Below are 21,683 nucleotides of genomic sequence, written 5' to 3'. Positions count from 1 at the left end.
TAAATGTAAAATACAACAATAATGAGAACTTACTTTCGTTATAAGTGTTATTGATACAGAATAAATTTTAGTAATTACGAGGACCTGTTTTAATGATAACTACCGAACACTGTTATTATGACAAATAAAGAGTAGATGGGTTTAGTGTTTATTAATAATTTTTCAAATTATATATAATATAAAACTTTAGGCTGTATAACAATCTTTATTAGTTTATAATATCCTCTGAATGCTGAGATACATGAAATTTTAATCCATATAAAGATCTTTACGTCTGTTGAAATATATCAACGTGATAAGATATGATAGTAAACATTCGTTTTGATATTTTACCATGTATTTCTTAAACCAAAGAAGATCTCGTGGTATATGACTTTTTATGTATATCTACGTAGTTTTAAAGGTTTCATATATAACTTCCTTAAGCAAACTTTTGGGGAAGTAAAAAATGTGATTCTATATGAGTAACATCGTGAGGAAAATACAACATTTCTATATCCCAATAATACGGAAACTTGAAATGGATTTCATGTACAAAATAAAGCTTTTGGAAATACCTTCCTTCCTCGCCTTTACCACTGCATTATAAAATTGTTTGGCCGCTTGAACCAAATAAGGAACTTCTGCATAAATTCGTCAAAGCATGACTGACGACGAAAAAGTGTTGATATTTGTAAGAGGATACAATTTCGTTTAAATTTTTGCAGGAATTTGCATTGTGTACTTTTACCAGGTTATAACAAACACTAAAGAAAGGGAATATATCCTTTACGTTAAACATTAGTACTGATTTGGTACTATATGAAACTCATTCATATTGTGATTAACCGAACCCGATGCCCCATAGCCTCTGAAAGAAACCTTCACTGCTTCATTTCATTCTGGTCTAATGGAAGCCACTCTGGATTCATATAACTTACTTCAATATGACGCTGCTGTATATTGTAATTTTAACGGTTTTGGATATACTAAACTGTCTGCAAATATTTTTCTCGAACAAAAATTTTACGATTTCCATGCGCATTATTAAAACAAGCGACGTGACGTATCGCATTACTAGAACAAGCAACGTGAAGTATCATAAACACCAGGACATTTTTTCTGTATAAAAATATATGATATGTTCCTATTATAGAGATCAACTATCCCTATAGCGATGTACATTTTCTTTTAGTTCACCTCACGCTAGACAACTTACTTAAATTTTGGTTTTAAAATTCTTGAGTCCGTTTCCTATGTGTGTGTTAATATGGTTTCCATATAATACGATATCCTGGACCTCTGACACTGTTATGTTATCCACGGTGATTAAAGGCAACATGAGTGGAAGATCTTTCTTTGCACAACGTGGTCTCATGGGAATTATTTACAGTTGAGATATTATCATGAGAATTTTGTCAAAAACAGTTTAACATTCGTACTCAATTGCAAGAAATATTGAAAGGTAGTGTTGTAAAAAAACGTTTTTTTTTTCTCTCTGTTAAGTTTTATTCAATAAAAACATTGTTCTTTTTCATGTTTTTTTCAAATACCTGTTTTTTTTCTGGCAACTATTATTTATTGATTTATGTTGCAGATAATTGAAATAATCAACAGAACTTGAGAAGCACTCGTAACTTACAAATCGTTTGTTTCTTTGTACCTATACGAGCAAAATTGTGTGATTATTCCATTCTGCCCCAGGTCATTTTCGGCGTTTTCCTACATTTCCAGTTAGTGACTTATTGCTCAAAAACTATTCATTCGATTGATATGGTTAAGGTCTTGTTTTTTAGAAGATGGATGTGGCTATTTTTTTGTGTAAGTTGCACTGAAGTGTTGCCAACGGGTGGGAAATTATTGCGGGAAATGTAGAGGTGAAAATTTACAAAAAATTCCCTAACCGAATTTCAAAATTCTTTGTATCTAGCACCACTGCTGCTATATGGGTTGAAGTCACCTAAACAAGTCTTTGGTGTGTTGACAAGGTACAGTGAAATCCTAAAGTCGCTGGCTTCCATTTAGAGAGGGAAAGAAAAACTTCTGTCATATACATGAAATTTTGACACTTTTTACTCCTCAGAAGCAAAAATCAAATATGTTGGGGCTACAGCCTCTCTAATTATCCTATTGAAACTTTTCACGATGCGTTCTGTAAGGCAAAGAGGACGCTTTCAGGTAGTGGTACGTTTGTTTCAATGTAGCCAGTGAGAGGGCAATTATAGAGGGGAAAATGGAAATTTTCCGAATTTTTCACATAATAGCGGGAATTAATTGTTTTGGCTGGAAACGCTGCCATCAGACAGACGAAAACTATCTGAAAATAAACCGTAGTACTCCGAGAATATCCTACAAGTATCATGGCGATATATAACAAACCGAGCATGAACTTTTAAAAAATATCTCATTGTACCTCAGAAATTCACCATTTCCAGAGCAGGGTTGATTATAAACCTCAACTGTAGTTCCCCTAATTATTCTAGTGAAACTTTTTATGGTGCGCTGTGTAGGCTAAGAATAAGGCTGTTAGACACTGGTACGTTTGTTCGAATGTAGCCAACAAGAAGGAAATTATCAGGGTTGGCAAGGTAATTTACTTGTTACGTATTTTAAATTAATTACGCGTAATTTACTAGTAATATACGTCATGTAGAAAACCAGTTTTTTACGCAGACGTAGAAAACTATATTTATTTCATTGAAACTAAGATCATTTTAAATAGTCGGTTATATTGTAAGCTTAGTTTTCTTATTTAAGCATTAAAACTATTATATTCTAAAAATTATATTTAAAAGTAATCATTTCATGCCAAATCATAGTAATAAAAGATAATTTTGGATAGCCCCTTAAAAATATGTGTTGGTTCGGATATGTTTGAAAATATCAAGTAACCTTTTGATTATAACAATTTATTGTTATACCTTTGCAGCTTTTAATATAAAACTCGAAACATTTCATTATACTTTGAAACTTTTATTAGAAAAGAAAAAGAGATTGACTGTTAGGCTGATTTCATTTTCATATTACACACTAACTCACACACATAACTGATACGAAAAATACTGAACAGAATATTGAAATAATTTAAATTTTAGAATAAACTGATTTCTTTTATTCCACGTGCCAACGATACTATATATACCACTTCAATTAGCACTGGGACATATTGAATTTTCGATGTAAATGTTATTAGATTCTCATTTTAAACACACACAACTGAAAAAATATAAAAGCATCCAACAGAACATTATACTACATTTTTCGGAATGAACTCATTTATTTTGCTCTTTTCTTCCAAGTTCAACAACAACACTAAATATATTACTTCCCTTAGCACTTGACTATCATTTGAACTTTTAATTTAGAATGTTTTTATGCTCATAATAAATAGACAAAACTGAAGAAAATACTCAACAGAATATAGAACTACTCGTTTCTTCGGTTTTTTTTTTTTGGAAAGAAACAATTTGTCTTCCTTCCTAGTTCGAATACTGGATATATTTCACTTGGTTTCAATAACACTGAGTATATCATTTCAGTTACAACTTAGCCATTATTTTAATTCTAAAAAAAAAAAAAAGAATGTTACATGCCATTTCCATTATAGTTTGGTACATTTCGAACACAATACTCTTATTCATAACTTGAGTGGTCTTGTAATTTGAAGGTGTAGTATATTTGAAGTAGTTTCTTCGAACGTTCGAAGCTGAGCCGGTTCCTTGTGACGTTATGAACAAAGGACCAATTTGAGGAAAGTCTTTCAATTTGCGCTGAAGATGCTAGGATGTTCAGTAACTTCATAGCAAATTCTGACAACTCCTTATATTGCCGAGTAGCGAAATACCAGAATATGCGTGGTATTGTAAGTCCCTTCTTCATAAGTTCTTCAAATTTTCAACATTTTCCCCGATATTGCTGGTAGCTAGTTATTCCTGAAGGGCCAAGGTTTTCCAGCAGAAACTTCTCTACTTGTTCGTGATGCTTTTCTCAGACATTGCAGAGAGTCGTCAGAAACGGAGACCTTGAAAGCTTACCATTGTTGTTGTATTGCACAATAGTTTCTCCCACGGCTTCTCTAGCATAATTTTTTTCTCGAATACAGAGGGTTTAAAACATAAAACATGATGAAATGGGTTTTGAACAGTCACGCGTGCAAACCGTATTATACAATGCTACTTAACAAAGCCAATAAAAAAATTCCTAGTTTATGCTTACGGATTAAGTTTTGCAAAATCCAGCTAGATTTCATACAATTTTAGGAAAAAGTTTTTTAAAGCTCAGCGCGTAGAACATTTTCTTTTAATTTGTAGACCTGGTTCTAATTTTTTACCTATATTAGGTATTTTACGTAAATTACGCGTTTTTACGCGTATTTTACGCGTCACGTAGAAAACCTTTTTTACGCGTGATTACCCAACCCTGGAAATATTAGAAATAAAAAGAATTTTTTTTCCAAAATTTGCCTCTAAAATCTGGAATTAAAATTTTATGTAGCTGGCAACACTACTGTCAGACACACACAACTATCTTAAAATAAGCTTTGGTATCCCTCTAGTATATCCTACAAGTATTGTGAAGATATCTAATAAAGTAAGCATGTCAATAAAAAGTATTTCATTCTACCTTTAAAAATCACAGTTTTCTTTCCAATTAGAGAACAAGGTCTAACGTAAACTTTAACTGTACCTCCCCTAATTATCCTATTGAAACTTTCTATAGTGCGTTGCGTAGTGCAAAAACGAGACTTCCAGATACTGGTACGCTTGTTCCGATACATCCAACAAGAGGGAAATAATAGAGACAAAACAGATAAATTTTCCAAAATTTCCCCCTAAAATATGGAATTAAAATTTTCAGTAGCTGGCAACACTGCTACCACACAAACGCAAACTATCTTAAATTAAACATTGGTACATCACTAATATACCCTACAAGTATCATGGCGATATTTAAGGAACAAAGCTTCTAATTACCAAAAATATATTACGGTAAACATAAAAGTAGGGAAAAACTGGAAAAATCAAGGGTTAGAACCTAAATACGAATTTTTCGTGCGCCCCCTAATTACTTCATTGTAACGATCTGTACTTGTATTTGTCAAGTAAGGACAAATGTTCGATTGGCGTAAGTTATCTTGCACTCGGACGTATAGATAGGGATTTATAAAGAAAGATTTCTAATTTTTCTAATATAGGAGAATTTTGATTTCCCTAATTGGCAACACTGCGCGCAGGCCCATCCAATTGATGTCAGCAGTTAGGTATCCATCCGAGGTATCTACCTGGCAAGTCTTAAGGATGTCTTTCTACACTGGGAGAAAAGTAAAGAAAATTCGAAATTAGAAAATTCTCGAATTTTTGATTGGGGTGAAATTTGAGAAGGAAATTAGACACCAAAAGAAAAAGAAATTAATATGATAAACTATAGTCCAACCATATTTTGCAAGAATAATATCCTGATATGTTAATTAGTGTTCACACCGAAGCGGATTAAACAAGTGACACCCATGTGTGCCACTTTGGCCACCTGGGCCACCGAGTATACATTTGATTACATTTTTTTACTACTAACTCGTGCTGCTGTTGTAGTTATAGTCTTGACTGATAATAATATCGTTGTAAACAATAATTTATAAGGAAAATTTTCTCTCCTTTTTACATCTTAGTTCCAACACTGTTGATGAGAAATGCAGGGTGTTTCAAAATAAATTTTGGGGTTTTAAGTCTTCGTTGTACTTATTACATTTTACGTACAATTGTAAGCTATGCATCAAGTAAAAGAGCACCTCAAACATTCTTTGCTACAAGTGTTCAATGAGAGATTCATTCGTCACATAGCACACACCTAGTCGATAGGCGAGAAAGGCCCATAAACTTTCCGCCATATGGCACAAAACACATTGAATTTAGGGGAGTCTCGTTTCAACTGTACCATCTCCTGAGTATTTGCTGACGGCCAGATGCAAACATTATGAGTGTTTACATGAGTTCTTAGGTGAAAGGTTGATTTATCACTGAAGACGACACGATCCAGAAAATCTTCATTGTTATGCAGGAATATTTCACTTGCGGAATTAGCACGTAAACCGTAGTCTGTAGACTTTAGACCTGTATGCAACTGCAAACGATAAAGACGTAGCTGCAAGCGTCTCCTTACTATTCTTCATACAGACGGTTGCACTGTACAGATGTAGTCTTTATTAAAACACAAAAAGCTCTCTGCTCTCTAGTCTCCATCTTTGTTACTTGCTCCTTCTAACGGCAGACAGAAGAAACAATGCATGTACATGCGTGCGTACAAAACTGTTTGAGTTTCTCTTTCATTTGATATAATATTTACAATTGTAAGTTAATTGTAATAGATACTACAAAGTTTCAAACCCCTAATATTAATTTTGAAACACCCTGCATTACTTCAAATTGAGTCATTCTATAGTCATGCTTTTATGTACATATCATCAGGGCCGGTCCTAGTCAATTTGTCGCCTGGCATAATTTGCCGCCTCCCCCTTTCTCCAGAAAGAACATACCTTAAAAGTCATGATTTTAAGTATGCTACTCCAGCATGAACAACAAAGGTGAGGGTAAGTGCAGTCGCACTTAGAAAGGCTTAAATACTTACTAAAAATACAATCCCGTTGTGTCTGTTTTCTTCTTTAAATATTAATCTATTGTGTTAGTGGAAGATAAAGTAAACACACCTGCAGAGAAAAGATGGTAATCCTTTTTATAGAATCCACTATCGAGCTTCAATCTCAATGTATCAGTTTGTAATTCCAGTACAACTAGCTCTTTTATCTTTATTTCTTGTTTTTTCTTCTACATCTTCTAACATTTTTTAAAAAAAAACTTGTTTCTATTTTCAATGATAAGGAACTTGTTTGTGACAAAAGCAAGACTAGTTTCATATCAAAACTGTGATAACTTACTAAATGGAACAGATATTCACTACTATTCGAGAATTTAATTCTTGCATTTGACAACAATCAAGCAATTTGTGCTCGGATTTATTCGACCATTTGCTTTAGCATTGTCCATATAGCCTTAAACTAATGCAACCTAAACATAATTTATGAATTTAGTATTCAAATAGAAGGTCAGCTTAGTAAATGTAACTACCATCATCATGAAGTCTGTTTCCAGCAAGAAATATTTAATTTAAATAATATACTTATGACAGATTTTGCCGGACCATCCAAGCTTGCCGCTCCACGCAAATGCACGTGTTGCATATATGGTAGAGCCGGCTCTGCATATCATATATATCTAGTCGACAAATTATTTATATATGACATTTAGAAAGATACTATTAGGCAAATTAGTATTAGTTTTTACCTTTAGACAAGTTATTGGAATTTTATACTGTTCGTGACATTATTTTCGTACTTAGCCTGATTTCACGAAAAAACAAAATTTCATTTCTACTTTTATTTCTTAGTTGATATTGATGAAAACTGCTGAAACCCGAATTGTTAATAGGTATGATATTTATGTAAATTGTAAAATATTTGTAGCGTATCAGTATCTAGCGTTTAATTTATGTTGCATTTTACGGTGATTACACCTACATAAAAATATTTCATACTTAAATAGACGTAAGATGCATTACAAATGAGTATTAAAAAAAAAACGAAATTTAGAAAAGAAACAAGAGGCTTTTTTTTCTAAAAAAAGGTACATTCCTGAAAAAAATACGAACCGTTTTTTTTCTATTTACAACACTATTGAAAGGAAATATGTTAAAAGACAACTTTAGCTGCGTGATAGGCTTATTCCAGTATCTACATTTACTCCCATGATTACAGCAACAAATATCACTCACATAATTATTATAGATGCAAAGCAATTTTCCCTTACAACGTGCCGTAATTCGTACTAAGCTTTAGAATTTTCCAAACCAGGAAACTCTGGTGACACATAGGCCTACCTGAAATGGGTTCATTCAACGGGAAGAAAGTTTATTGAACTAATCATTCACGCTCTAAGAAAAAGATCATTACATACTTAAAACGTTTTGTCCCAAACGTGAATCGAACTCGTGATTTTGTGCTTGTAAGTCAGGCGCTTTTCCACTGAGATAATATCTTAAACTTTTATTTATAAGCTAGTTAGCACAAACATAGAAGCGGACAAGGTCTTGAATACATGTCGCCTGCTTATTTCAAGAGTGACGTAACTCAAAATTCTTAACTTTTCAGGAGAGACGTTTGAACTTTTGAAATGCAGTGTCTCTTCTATATATGGAAAAACAATTATGCCTCTCTAGCTCCCAGCATTACACGAGTTATCTGTACCAATATCTAAGATAAACAAGTGGATATCGTTTCATAGTGTGAATCTGTGACTATTAACCCTTTCACAAAGGAAGTCGTCTTTTGTCGACTTTTAAGAAAATTTCCTTAACATGCGAATGTCGACTATAGTCGACATGTTAAAATTTGTTTGTCCGTATCTTGGCTTTGTCGAGAGTAGTCGCCAAAGTTGTACCGTTCAATTTTTTGTGTTCTATTGTTTTCGATAAACAATAGAAATCACCCAGAAAACCTTTGGCGACTACAATCGACAAAACCAAGATACAGACAAATTTTAACACGTCGACTATAATCGACATTCGCAGGTTAGGGAAATTTTCTTTTCGTCGCCTTCCACAGTGAAAGGGTTAAAATATGCGAAATTTATATTCCAACTTGAAGAAGTACATCAGTAACTATAGGTGGCTATAGAGTAATAAGATCAACGATAGAAATTGTTCCTTGGATGCTGAATCCGTTAGCTTTTCGGTTCGTGATAAGCAAATCGTGAAATAAATCATCCTATTAATTTAAGATGCTATCTGTATCAGTGAGAACAATTCTGTCAGCTTTCTTTAATATATAAGCGAGAGGTTCACAGCCTTTCTTAAATTCGTTGATACTTTTATACATGTCCCGAGTCTTTTTACTTTTACTATTATCTCCAAGCTTCTTAATTCTAGCTATAAAAAATCGCGTTTCTTTCTTCTAGAAATTTTGAAAATTACCCCTGATGTCTGCGAAATTTTGTGTAGTTATTCCATTCGTTTTTTTTTTGCCAAGGTAATTTTCTCTATTTTCTCTTCTCCAGTAATTTAAAGCATTCCTGATCAAATCATGATTGTTCCTACGTATTTCCGCGGGTCCCAATTCCTCTTAATATATGCAATACCTGCATATACATGTCCGAACATATATACACCTGTATACAGGAATAGGTATAAAAAGCGTGAGTGGTTTCAAGTATTCAATTCAGAAATCTGTTCTTATAAGTGTCAACGTTCTTCATTTTAGATTTTTTGTATAAAAGTGATGGATATGGCGAATAAACGTGACGAAACTTTGAAAAATGGAAATTAATTTGATTTTATCAACCATTTCATAGTAGAATTTTATATTGACAAAAACGTTCCTTTATATTAAAAAAGAAAACTTTCTATAATCTGGCTCGAACTACTTCCCTTCTATTCTAGAATTTAAACAGGATTTTTAAAACACTTGACTAGGGGTACACTTGTAACATCAACTGTTTCAATATTGCTAATACAGTAAAAGCTCCTTATTCGCGCTTCCTTCATTCGTGTTTTCACTATTCGCGGATTAAAAAAATGCGACCCAATTCCTATATTCGCGGCTAAAGATTTGTTTATTCGCGGATCTAATCAGTACGTACATACATAATAATAAAAAGGATTCCAATAGGTATCCAGAAAATATACTTTGTAAACGTCGTCAAATGGACTAATAAAATGTAAAATAGACCTTATTACAACTTTGCCTAAAGTATGTTGTTAAATGATATCGCCGATGTAAAGGTTCTACTTTGACATAAGCCGCTTTCGCCGCGATCGGTGTTTTTGAGAATGTAAACAAACAGAATGAAACCAACCTTATTACTCAATTAATAAAGTATATTTTTAAATGCCGCTACATTATTAGACGTTCTGTCCTTTGGTAAGAGCTGCTTTGCGTGTTTTATTGTTTCGTCTTTCCATTCATTACAAAAATTGTGATCGAGTAACACGTCTCTACCGCTGTCTTCCTAATTTATTCAGTAATGTCAACTAAAAAAACTGAGAAACGAGTTTCCACATGAAAAAAATCTGTGTTACCGCTTAAAGTGAAAATAGAAATGCTTGATCGTTTACGCCTTGGAGAGTCATTTGCATCCATATCAGGCTCATTCAATGTCAACGAATCAACTGTAAGATCGACAAAAAAATCCGAAGATAAAATAAGGTCGTCTGGAGCTTCAACTTTACTGTCAGCGAAAATTGTTTGTGATCCAGCAATAGAAGAAACTGAAGTTGCGTTATCATTATGGATCGAAGAGCGCAATCAAAAAAGAGTGCCCCTGAGTGGTCCAATGGTCCGGGAGAAAGCAAGCCGTCTTTACGCTCATTTTAAAAGACCTGTTGGTAGTTGTAGTGGTGAATGTACAGATGGAGGATTTCAAGCATCGGAAGGTTGGTTCAATAAATTTAAGGTGAGATAATCATTGCATAACATTAAAATCGTTGGAGAAGCTGCATCTGCAGACACTGCTGCAACAGAACGATATCCAGAAGAATTTGCTAACTTAGTAGCTGATGAATGATACAAATCTGAGCAAGTATTTAATGCAGACGAAACTGCACTGTTTGGGAAGAGAATGCCGAAAAGCGAAAAGTCTGCTCCTGGATTTAAGGCAGCAAAGGATAGAGTTACACTGCTGCTGTGTTCTAATGCATCTGGAGATTGTGTCATTAAACCACTGATGCTATAAATCGTTAAATCCTCGGGCTTTAAAAAATCAAAACAAGGACAACCTGCCAGTGCTTTGGCGTGCTAATAAGAAAGCGTGGGTTACAAGCGCTATTTTTTGTGACTGGTTCCGGAATTGTTTTGTTTCTGAAGTTGAAACTTATTTAAAAAAACAGAATTTAGACTTTAAAGCAGTTCTAGTTTTGGAGAATGCACCAGGTTATCCTCGCGAACTTGAAACTATGCATCCAAATATAAAAGTGACATTTTTACCTCCCAACACGACGGCTTTGCTTCAACCTATGGACCAAGGAATAATCCAGGCCTTTCAGCTCTATTACATTAGAAGAACCTCAAAATCGTATTAGATAATATGGAATGTAATCCTGATATGAATGTTATGGAATACTGGAAGAAATTTGACATAGCAAAATGCATCGTAAACATAAAAGAATCATTGGAAGAACTGAAGCCACACACATTGAAGTCATGCTGGAAAAAACTGTGGCCTGCTCTGACTGCGTAAAATGACGAAGAATGTGTGCAAATTCAAACTTTGACTGCAAACATAGCCGAAATTGCGAATGGAATAGGATGAGATGGGTTCAAACACATTCAGGAATTCCTTGAATCGCAAAATGAAAATTTGACTGAAACCGACCTGGAGGAAATGTTAAATTCACAGCCCATTGAAGAAGAGGCTTCAACAAGCACTGGAAACGTAACATTTAATTTGAAAAATCTTAGTGAATGTTTAAGAATGGCAAATGAGCTTTGTGATTTCTTTATGAAAATTGATTCGTCTATGGAATGAAGTCTTATTTTTAAGAGGCAAATTGCTAACAGCACTGCTGAATATCAGTCTGAATTGAAGGAGCTTTTAAAAACTGCCAAGCAAGAAAAAAATACAAAATTTTTCAAACCATTGCCTAAGCCTGAAGATAATAATTAATCAATATGGTCAAAACTTCAATTACAATAAATTGATTCTTTTTACATATGTATTTGTTTTATTTTGCCACCTAGGAACGTATTCCCTATAATTCCATATAAATTACCATTCCGTATTCACGGTTTCTGTATTCGCGGCATATTTATGGAACATATACCCCGCGAATAAACATCACGCGCATACTGTACATCACTGCAAACTTAGGTTCACACATGGAGTTGCAAATAACCATTTTCCGTGTTTTTCAGTATCTTAAACTGAAGATATTGCTTGAATTTGCACACTGGAACTATACTTGAAGTGTGGATTGTCTATTCATCGCAAAAAAATATTGTTTTAAGTTCTTTTCACTTCATGTATTAATTAGTGTTCCTAATACCTGTGCACTTTGTCGTTTTCCGTTAAATTTCCCCCAGAATATTCTTCGCGTAATTATTTGCCTTACTAACGTTTCATATGAATAAAAGTTTTTTGCTTACACTTTCGTATTTCGCTTTTATTTTTCTTAAAAATCATAAATAATTATTTATTACTACATTCCTTTGTCAAGGAAAGTACAAAGACGCAATAATACTTAAGAAAAGTAAGTTATTAATGAAAATGTAAACGTTCAGTGTATGTGAATTTTTTTCTTTGCGGATTACTTTACATATATTAAACTATGGAATGAAAATCTCAATATTATAGGTGAAAAAGAAAGTTCGATGTCATTGTAAATGTTCATGTAATAAACTCATGTGCCATAAAAGTTAGTAATTACAAGGGTTGGTTCAAATTACAACTATCAAAAGCTGTTACTATAATAACTTAGAAACAAAAGAAGGGTATAACAGTTTTTATAATTTTGCACGAAATTTATCATTTTATGTTGTGTACCAATCTCTACTAGGGTTTATAATATCCTTTGAATGTTTTGAGGTATTAAGTTTTAGTGTACACTACGGTATCTATCCCTTTTCAAATATATCTATGTGATTAGATGTGATACATATAGACTTGTTTCAATATTTTAACATGTGCCACGTCTAAAACTGAAGAACTTTTTTTCATATCCCTTAAGAAACCTTATCAGGCAAACATGGTATTTTCATCATTTTCATTCCAAATAATAAAATATTCCCGTTTGTCATGTGTCCCTTTACATATGTTGAGTATTCTATCTCTAGAAAAATATATGCCAAAGAATCACATTTTCTTGTTGCGTAACTCACATTCATATTACCTGTTTCACTAACGAGTTTTTACCATACAAGACTTTCTGAATACACCTTATTAAGAATATCAACGTAGTTTTAGGGGGTTGATACATGGTATTATTTTGGTGAACACACACTTGCGGGAGTGGAAATATATGATCCTATACGTCTAATATTGTGATGAACAGTCAACCCCTATATCGTCGAAACTGGAAAAGGTGTTCAAATTTAAAATAAAGCTTTAGGAAATATCTTCTTATGCATCCCCTACCAATGCATTCTGAAAAGAGTAGACATTACATTAATTATAGTTCAGATAAAGTCCCTTTTCTTTGTAGAAATGCGTTCTGAAACTTGGCAATAGTTTACTCCACTAATAATTAACATCAACAACCTGCACAAATCTTGAACAATACTCATAACATTACTTCTGTTGTATTAATATAGCGATTTGTGAAATTCAAAAGTAAAGTTTTCTGTACATACTGTTGCAAAAGTACCACTCTCGTGATCAGGTGTGTGCTTCGCTAGCTAAAGGGAAATATAGAAGTTGCGCATACGTTCACGAAAGTATGAACAGCCCCGAACTTAATTTGAAGTTTCGATAGTAATACACAATGTGTATTTTTACCAGAATATAATAAACACTAAAGAAGATACACTTGACGTTTAGAGCAGATTCGGTAATATGCGAAACTTTTTCACCTTGCATTTAAAGAAAACTAGGCCCATAGCCTCAGAAATAAAACTTCTTTACTGGGTACCATTCTGGATTTATTCAAGCCAACCCAGACTACTATCACCCATTTTAATAGAATCAACACAAATTTTGCGATTTCCATACGTATTACTGAAATAAGCGACGTAACCCTATCTTGAACATTTTCATATCGTTATTTTAGTAAAAGTTTGACATGTTTCTATTGTAAATATACTTATAGTGACCTTTAATCTCATTAGTTCACCTCACGCTTGGTAAGTTACTTAAATTTTGCTTTCAAAATTCATCTGTCTTCCTTTTTCCCAGATAATATCGTATCTATATAACACAAAATCATGCACTTGTTGGAATAATACCTTACCCAGCGTGTCTGAAGGTGACGTACATGTGAAAATTAGCTTTTCTCAACGTAATGTTCGTGTGAATTGTTTACAGTCGAGATTATATCTTGTGAATCTTGTCAACATAGTTTCTCTTGAGTACTCGATTGCAAAAAATGTTGCCAACTCATACGTTCAAAGACAAAAGTGTAATTGCGTGATAGTCCTATTCCAATATCTACATTATTCTCATGATTATAGCCACGAATATCCCTCACATATATTATTATACATGCAAAGCAATTTTCTCTGACAACGTGAAAACCGTTGGTATTAAGTTTTAGAGTATTACAAACCAGTAAACTCTGGTGACATATACGAATAAAAGTTTATTCAACGGGACGAAAGTTTATTAATATAGTCATTCATCCGCTGAGGATGATATAATTACATACCAACGGAAATCGACGTCAGGACGTTGCGCTTCTACGCTCAACGGTTTACCACTGAGCTAATATATTTAGCTTTTATTTATAAGGTAGTTAGCACAGGCATGGAAGCAGACAAAGTATTGCACTCGTACGAAAAGAAGGAAATAGAAAAGTATTTATAAAACTCATCGAATCATTTTCTTTACAGTAGGATAGAAAAATACTCAAGTTAAGAGTTAAAAAAATATTTGCGTACATGAACAAAGTGATAGGACTTCCCAGGAATGTGCCAGATACGCAAGGTAACTTGTTTCTTGGACACTGAATCCATTTCAAAAAAGATACTTAGCTTAGCCTTATTCGTTTTCATCTATGGAGATACATGTTGAAAGAATTGTTAATTTGAAGCACTTCAAATCTGAATAGATCGTTACAGGAGAAAATAGAACCTGTCTGGTGATGCTGAACCGATTGCAAAAGACTTCTCAGGAAATATTACAGCTATTCTCTACGAAAATGTAATACCAGACGTACTAATAAACAAATTCCTTATTAATATAGTGATAGGGGTTGCAATGAAAAATATATGTACGATTGAGAAGTTGTACGCATTGCGCTTACCATTGTGTTCTCTGGTAATAATTTCTGAAGACAGGAATGAATAACTTAAGCCACTTCCTGTTTGAACTGAGGTTTAGCATAAAAGATAGAACTTATTCTTAGCAAAGTAAATTAATTTGAAAAAATAACGCATTTAGGTACATTTGACCGCTTTCGCTCTATAGAAATAAGTAATGAAACTGGTAATAATTATTATACTGGAACCATTTACTTTTTTGCTAGATTGTTGTTTATAGTGATGCTATGTTGTTTGACACGCTAAATCGTTTGTAAAAAAAAGCTCCTTCATATTAGTTACTCTTCTCCTTTTATGTTGATAAAAGCTAAAAATGCCATTTAACTACTTCTGGCCTGAAGAGAGCTCCAATGGTAAAGATGGAACATTTTCTTGGCAAGCTGATCCAATTGCAAAAAACACCTCATCTCGATATTTCTTAGCATTTTCGCTATACGGAAATCAGTACTGAAACGTAAGTAGTAGGCTGTCTGTAGGCTAAATGTTGAAATCGGAAATGGCTAATTTGTAAAACTTACGGTTTGAGTAGAGGGTTATCGGAGAACAAGGAATCTATTCTTGGGAAATTGAATCGATTGTATGAAACCATATCTCGAAATCTCTTAGTATCCTTACTCTATGAAAATCAGCATTGAAACCAGCCGTAGTATTAAACTTCAACCAATTCCGATATTGGTAGAATGATGTGGCTTTTGATATGTTCCCTTCAGACCCTGAATTGATTACAGAAAATCATTTGTCGTTAGCTGTTGTCTTTCTGATTCTATGGTGACTAATATTGAAACCAGAAATGGCTAATTTCAATCGGTTTGAATAGAAGTTAGTGGAAAATGTGGAACTTTATCTTGCATCCCCTAATCGATTGGAAAACCTCATCTCTATATTTGTTACTGTTCTTGCCCAATAGATATAAATATTAAAGCCGGAAATATTAAATTTGAACCACTTCTTGTTTGGTAGAGTGTTACCAATAGTCAGGGTGCCTTTGACACTGAATCATTTGGCGAAAGATTTCTTGCTGTTTCCTTTCTATTGCGATAAAAGTTCAAACAGCATTCAATGGCTAATTTAAATATTTCTGTTTTGAATAAAATTTAAATGCAGAAAATGTAACATGTGTTCGAAATGCTTCATCGATTGCAAAGTGCCGCTTCCTAAGTCTTTTACCGTTTTTGTCCTGCGGAAATCAATATTGAAACCTGAAATAATAATAAAATATTTCCGGTATCAATAGATTATTGTAAATAGTAATGGTATGTCGTCCAGAGAATCAGAATCCTGGCAACGAACTGTATTTATTTTACAGCAGGGGCACGCCAACGTTGAAACCGGCATTGAAAGCTGCAATAATAATACACTGGAACTACAAGTCGTCATGGCAAATTGTTTTTTTTTTTTTTTTTTTTTTTTTTTTTGTCTATTGACACCGAATAGTTTAGAAACAATGGCTTCTCGTTATTTGTTACCGTTTCGTTCTATGGGAATAAAGGCTAAAACTGCAATGACTAATTTGAGCTACTTTCGTTTCGGTAGAATATTCTAAATATCTTGAATGTTGTCTTAAAGACGCTGAATCGTTTGCAAAGAACAGCTACTTACTATAATACCATTTTCTTTGTATGGCGATAAACGATGAAACTGGAAACAGCAAATTTCAAGGGCTTCAGGTTGGAATACTGAGTTAATAAAAAAGAAGGAGCCTACTCTTTGGACGCTGAACCAATTACAGAAGACTTCTTTACGATATTTTTTAACTATATTTTCTGATACCTGTTCAAAGATGGACAAAATCGTTCTCCAAGACTTCCGACACTTATGCGCAAGCTTAGTTTAAAAGTCTAAAAAAATTATCTTTGTTCCTATTCACAGTATGAACAAAGCAAAGATACTTATATATGTACTTCTAAAAATTAGCCTTGATACTATGCCAGATACCAAACCAGTGGGGTATGCCCGCTTTAACGACACAAGAAGATTAAAAGATTTTTGGGTGTTCAGGTAAACCCAATAAAATTTTAAAACAAACTTTTTTTTTAATATCGAGATACTAATACATAATCCATTTCTAACACAGTTGGTGACACAGTATAAGTGGCTGAGTACGCGATTTGGCATAGTGTTTCCTACAAGAAAGCTGTGCCACCGGCATTGACAGTGAGTAAAATTCATAGGTGTGTAGCATCACTCGCAGTATTTTGTGCCTAATAAAAATCAATGTATATTGCTCTCAGAAGAACGTGTTGTCGTTGTTCTATTTGTTGTGCGAGCCTATAAGCTTATGTAACCGCAAATAACCCACAGTAACTACAAATTCAACAAATAAATAATTATTAATAAATGTGAACAGATAGAAAAATATTTTGAAAGAAAGAAACGAAAGTGTACACATACATAACTGAACCTGACTTCACGTAACCCAGCCTAACACATAGTCACTACCTAAGATAATGTACGAAAACTCCAGGAAAGCAATTAAAATAATATATGTGAACTTATAGGAGTATGTTTTGAAAGAAACAAAATTTGCCCCTGTCGTGATTCGATTTCATGTACAAGTACTTTTATTCCAGACAACAACACGTTAACTATAAGCACACCGAGTCAATCTTGCAGATATTGGTTTGACAATATGACGTCGGAGACGGTCAATTAGTTCACAAAAGAATCTGCGTACTTTACACACCATAACATCCTCGAGAGCACTTAATGGTGTAAGGAATAATTCACACTGTCGAAAAAAGGATCAGAAGTGTGACGTAACTTCCACTAATTCATGTTCACTTATTTAAGAAAATCTACAACAAATGCCAGAAGGCAATTATTAATAACAAATATGAACATATACAAATATAATTTTAAAGAAAAACTAGTACCAGCCAAAGCTGCCCAAACTCATGAGGTCGGCGCTCATGAGTTCGGAACTCATGCTCGCTCGACCTCATCCTCACGAAGTGAGCATGAGATCGAGTGAACGTAATGCCGAAAATATGTTGTGAGCGTGAGGTTCAGTAAGCATGATGTCGAGATGGTGATGAGATTGCGAGTTCGAGTGAGCGTGATGACGAAAAGGTGTGAGCGTGAGGTTGAGTGAATGTGATGTCGAATGGATGCTGTGAGTGTGATGTCAAGATGATGATGTGAGTGATGTCGAGTAAGCGTGATGTCGACAGGATGTTATGAGTGTGACGTCGAGTGAGCGTGATATCGAAGGATGTTTTGAGTGTGAGATTGAGTGAGTGTGATGTCGAAAGAATGCTAAATGTGAGATCAAGTGAGCATGATTTCGAAAAGATGTTATCGTTAGGTCGAGTGAGCGTGATGTCGAATGGATGTTGTAAATGTGATGTTTTAATCACGATGTGAGTGTGAGTTCGAGTGAGCGTGATGTCGAAAAATGTGATCGTGATGTCGAGTGAGCGAGGTGTCAAAATGATCTGATCGTGAAGTCAAACTGGCGATGTGAGTGTGAGGTCGAAATAATGTGATCGCGAGGTTGAGTGAGCGTAATATGTCAATTGTGTACCTTCAAAATAGTTTTATGAAAGTTAAATTTTGAATCTTTATACAAGGAAACATATGACTCTATGTTGGCCATTATCGGTTGCACTGGAAAGCGCCAATTAAAATTCTTTTGCAACAAATTAACTACTATAAATTGTTAAATCTACATATTTCTATTCCAGAAAATAGTATTCGTATAAGGTACTCTATAGGTAATAAGTGAGAAAAATGTATTTTTGCAATATAAAAACACTTCATATAATAATACTATTTCTTAGTTTGTCATATGTATATTGTGGTGGAGCTTCAACTTTGTAGCTACGTACTAAATGCTAGGATACGTCCTTTATTCTGGTATTCTTTCCACCTCCTACGGCAATAGGGGAAATGGTAAATTCTAGGAAAAATATTTATATTTAAGTTATCCCTCCCGCCCCTCTAAATGGCACAAGTATGCTGTTGTGAATTTACCAGCATGGTACATTCGCGTGTGGGCTGACGGGACACAAGATCCATTCTCGTAGGTATCAAGAAGAGAATTAATGTACAGAGAATTGGAGCATTGTGTTTTTAACATATTCTTCTTTGTAATATGAATTCGACTGTCATTTGTTCAAGTAACCTATTTCACTTTACATTCGGAGACAATTTTTTTTTTGGTAACTTGACCTGTCGTACATTGCATATTAAAGACGATTTACTAAAGGAGTTACAGTATGCGAGCTTACTAAGATTTAAAAACTAACATTGATATTGTATTCTGAGATCTGTAAACAATTAGTTCTTCCCAAAGTTACATACTAAATATAGTTAATTACAAGAGGATTAACGTAATTAATTTGCGATAATACTGTCACCTTATTCACCAGCACTAACTTATTACAGGTGGGAATGTTATTCGAAAAATATATAGTAGGGAGGTATTCTCCGTATCCACCCCATAATTTCGCATCCTGATGTACTTCCTGCGTATGCTATAATTCATGTCCCCGTTAACTCGAACCCGTTGTGTTTTTCAGTGGGGCAAAATTTAGTTTTTTTTTGTCTGTTCTATTCTAACAATGATTTTGATAATAAATATTCAGTGACTAATTGTATCCTTTAGTTTTCGTGTAGTGTTCTTTATGTATGTTGAAGGAAATTATTGTTGCTTCTTGGATTGAAGTTCTTCCTTTCAGTGGCAAGGCAATGTGAGACGTGGACCTTCAGCCAGGCATAGGCTGGCAAATCGGGACACCTAGGCATGTCCCGGTGCGCCCTCCGAAGCATCACATTATATAAAGGTACAAGTTTCTTTTAATATAATAAATTCCTACAGTTATTGACAAAGAACCCATGAAAAGTACAATGTGCCCATTACATAAGGCCCTATAGCGAAACCACAGCAAAGTTAAGCGGTTATATTTATTCTTCTGCAGACCACAGTTCTGTACAATAAATTCATACATAGATACTGTTATTGTTGATAAACAACCAGTGAAGACTGCAGTGTGTCCTTTATATAAGGCGCCCTGCGAAACATCACATTATAGATGTTTTACATATTATTTTTCTGCATCCCAGTTTTGTAAAAATTCACAGTTGTTATAGGGGGACAACAGGTAAAGAATACAATCACGTTTTAGAAGAAAGAATGTGTATAAAGTTACGTATCTATAAAACGAAACATTCATAGTATATCAGGTAAATTTCATAACGTGTTGGTCTATTTGGTAAAATAAAATAGGCATTACTTTCTGTTGCTAATATTCATTGCCAAACTTAAAAAAAAATATCCCCCAAAATTGAAATAAAAGTTTAACGTCCCACGCTATGCCGGCTAGGCTAAAGGAGACGGTGATTATGAGAAATGAATGAAATGGTGGAATGGAGAAAGTGGGAAGAAACGGAAGAACCCCGGGGAAACGCACGCACAGTCTTTGTCAACCAGAAAGTTCACTTGGCGGGAGCTGGGATCGAACAAAATATCCAAAATGTAAGCGCAACTGACTATAATGCAATTTTAACAATTCAAGTTATCTGTTCTTACTTTTTAAAGTATTTTATATATAAACTTCTATGTTCCTGTGTACTTTAAGGCATTGTTCGGGATTATCAGTGTTTTCCTAAAATATGCGGAGGTATATGTTGATTTGTTGGTATATTTAGCTTCATTTCGTTTGACAAAAATTTTATTACAGGAACTACCTGTCAGGTGACGACGCAGCGCAGTGTTGTTAACGGAAGTTTTGTACTACGTAAGAAGCAGTAGAATGGCAATGTGCAGTGAACTAAGCAGACAGCCAAACTCAGTGTTGGAAGGGAAAAATGCAGAGGTGGTACGTTTGATTACAATTTTAACTCGACATACCGGCTATCTAAAAGTTGAAATACAGTGAGGGTATGCTGCCTAAAATACTGCATTTCTATTTACATGACTGGAAATCATTGGAAGGCTTCTTTTTAGATACAGGGGGAGCATGGATCTCTCATCAATAAGTTTCTGAGAAAGAGTTCCTGTATGTTGTGTTATAGATAATTATACACGAAAATGTTCACATACCGAGATTTTTATATTAGTAATTTCCTGCGAAAAAGCTCCCGGAATTCCTACTCGACTGAGGAGTATTCCAGGACTCATAGTGATCTGGTCTCTTGTAAATAGTTGAAAAGTGACCAAAAGCACCCAAAACCAAAAGCACCAAAAAAGTAACCAAAAAGTAACAAAACTCTTATCATGGCCCTTTTTTTCTTTTTCAATTTCTCCATCTCCGTTTTTCTTTGTTCTTGTTGTTTCGTTTCATCTTTCCTTCTTTTTTCTTGAATTTCCTCCTTTCTTAGGTTTTCTAAGTATGCTTTGTAGTTACGGTAAGCAGACTTAGCAGATGTAAGAAGCTTCTCAGTAAGTGGAACCAGTTCTGACTTATTTCCGAATTTCTTCATCCCAGACATTATATTTAACTTAGCATTGAGAGTTCTCAAAGTCAGGAAATATTCAAATTAATCATCTAGTCTTAAGAACATCATACAAGAAGCATAACACAAGACGAACATGATGAACCACACAAACACATACACACACACACACACACGTTGAGCGGAGCGTTAACTATTACGAGAGAGAACTAAAAGACCATTATGATAGAAGAAAGAATAAACATAGAAGGGTTCTGAACCTTACATTTAGACCTTAAGCATCCACCAACCATCCACT

General features: G+C 34.1%; 1 protein-coding gene across 3 annotated transcripts in view; it reads right to left on the bottom strand.

Annotated features, from left to right (window-relative positions):
• LOC145684305 (uncharacterized) overlaps positions 1–21,683 on the bottom strand; it is a 62,281-nt gene that overhangs the window by 3,223 nt on the left and 37,375 nt on the right. The window lies entirely within an intron of this gene.

The sequence above is a fragment of the Thermobia domestica genome, chromosome 4, assembly GCF_964235325.1.
Source record: "Thermobia domestica chromosome 4, izTheDome1.hap1.1, whole genome shotgun sequence".
Classification (NCBI taxonomy): Eukaryota; Metazoa; Arthropoda; class Insecta; order Zygentoma; family Lepismatidae; genus Thermobia; species Thermobia domestica.
This window is presented reverse-complemented; position numbering and strand designations above follow the sequence as displayed.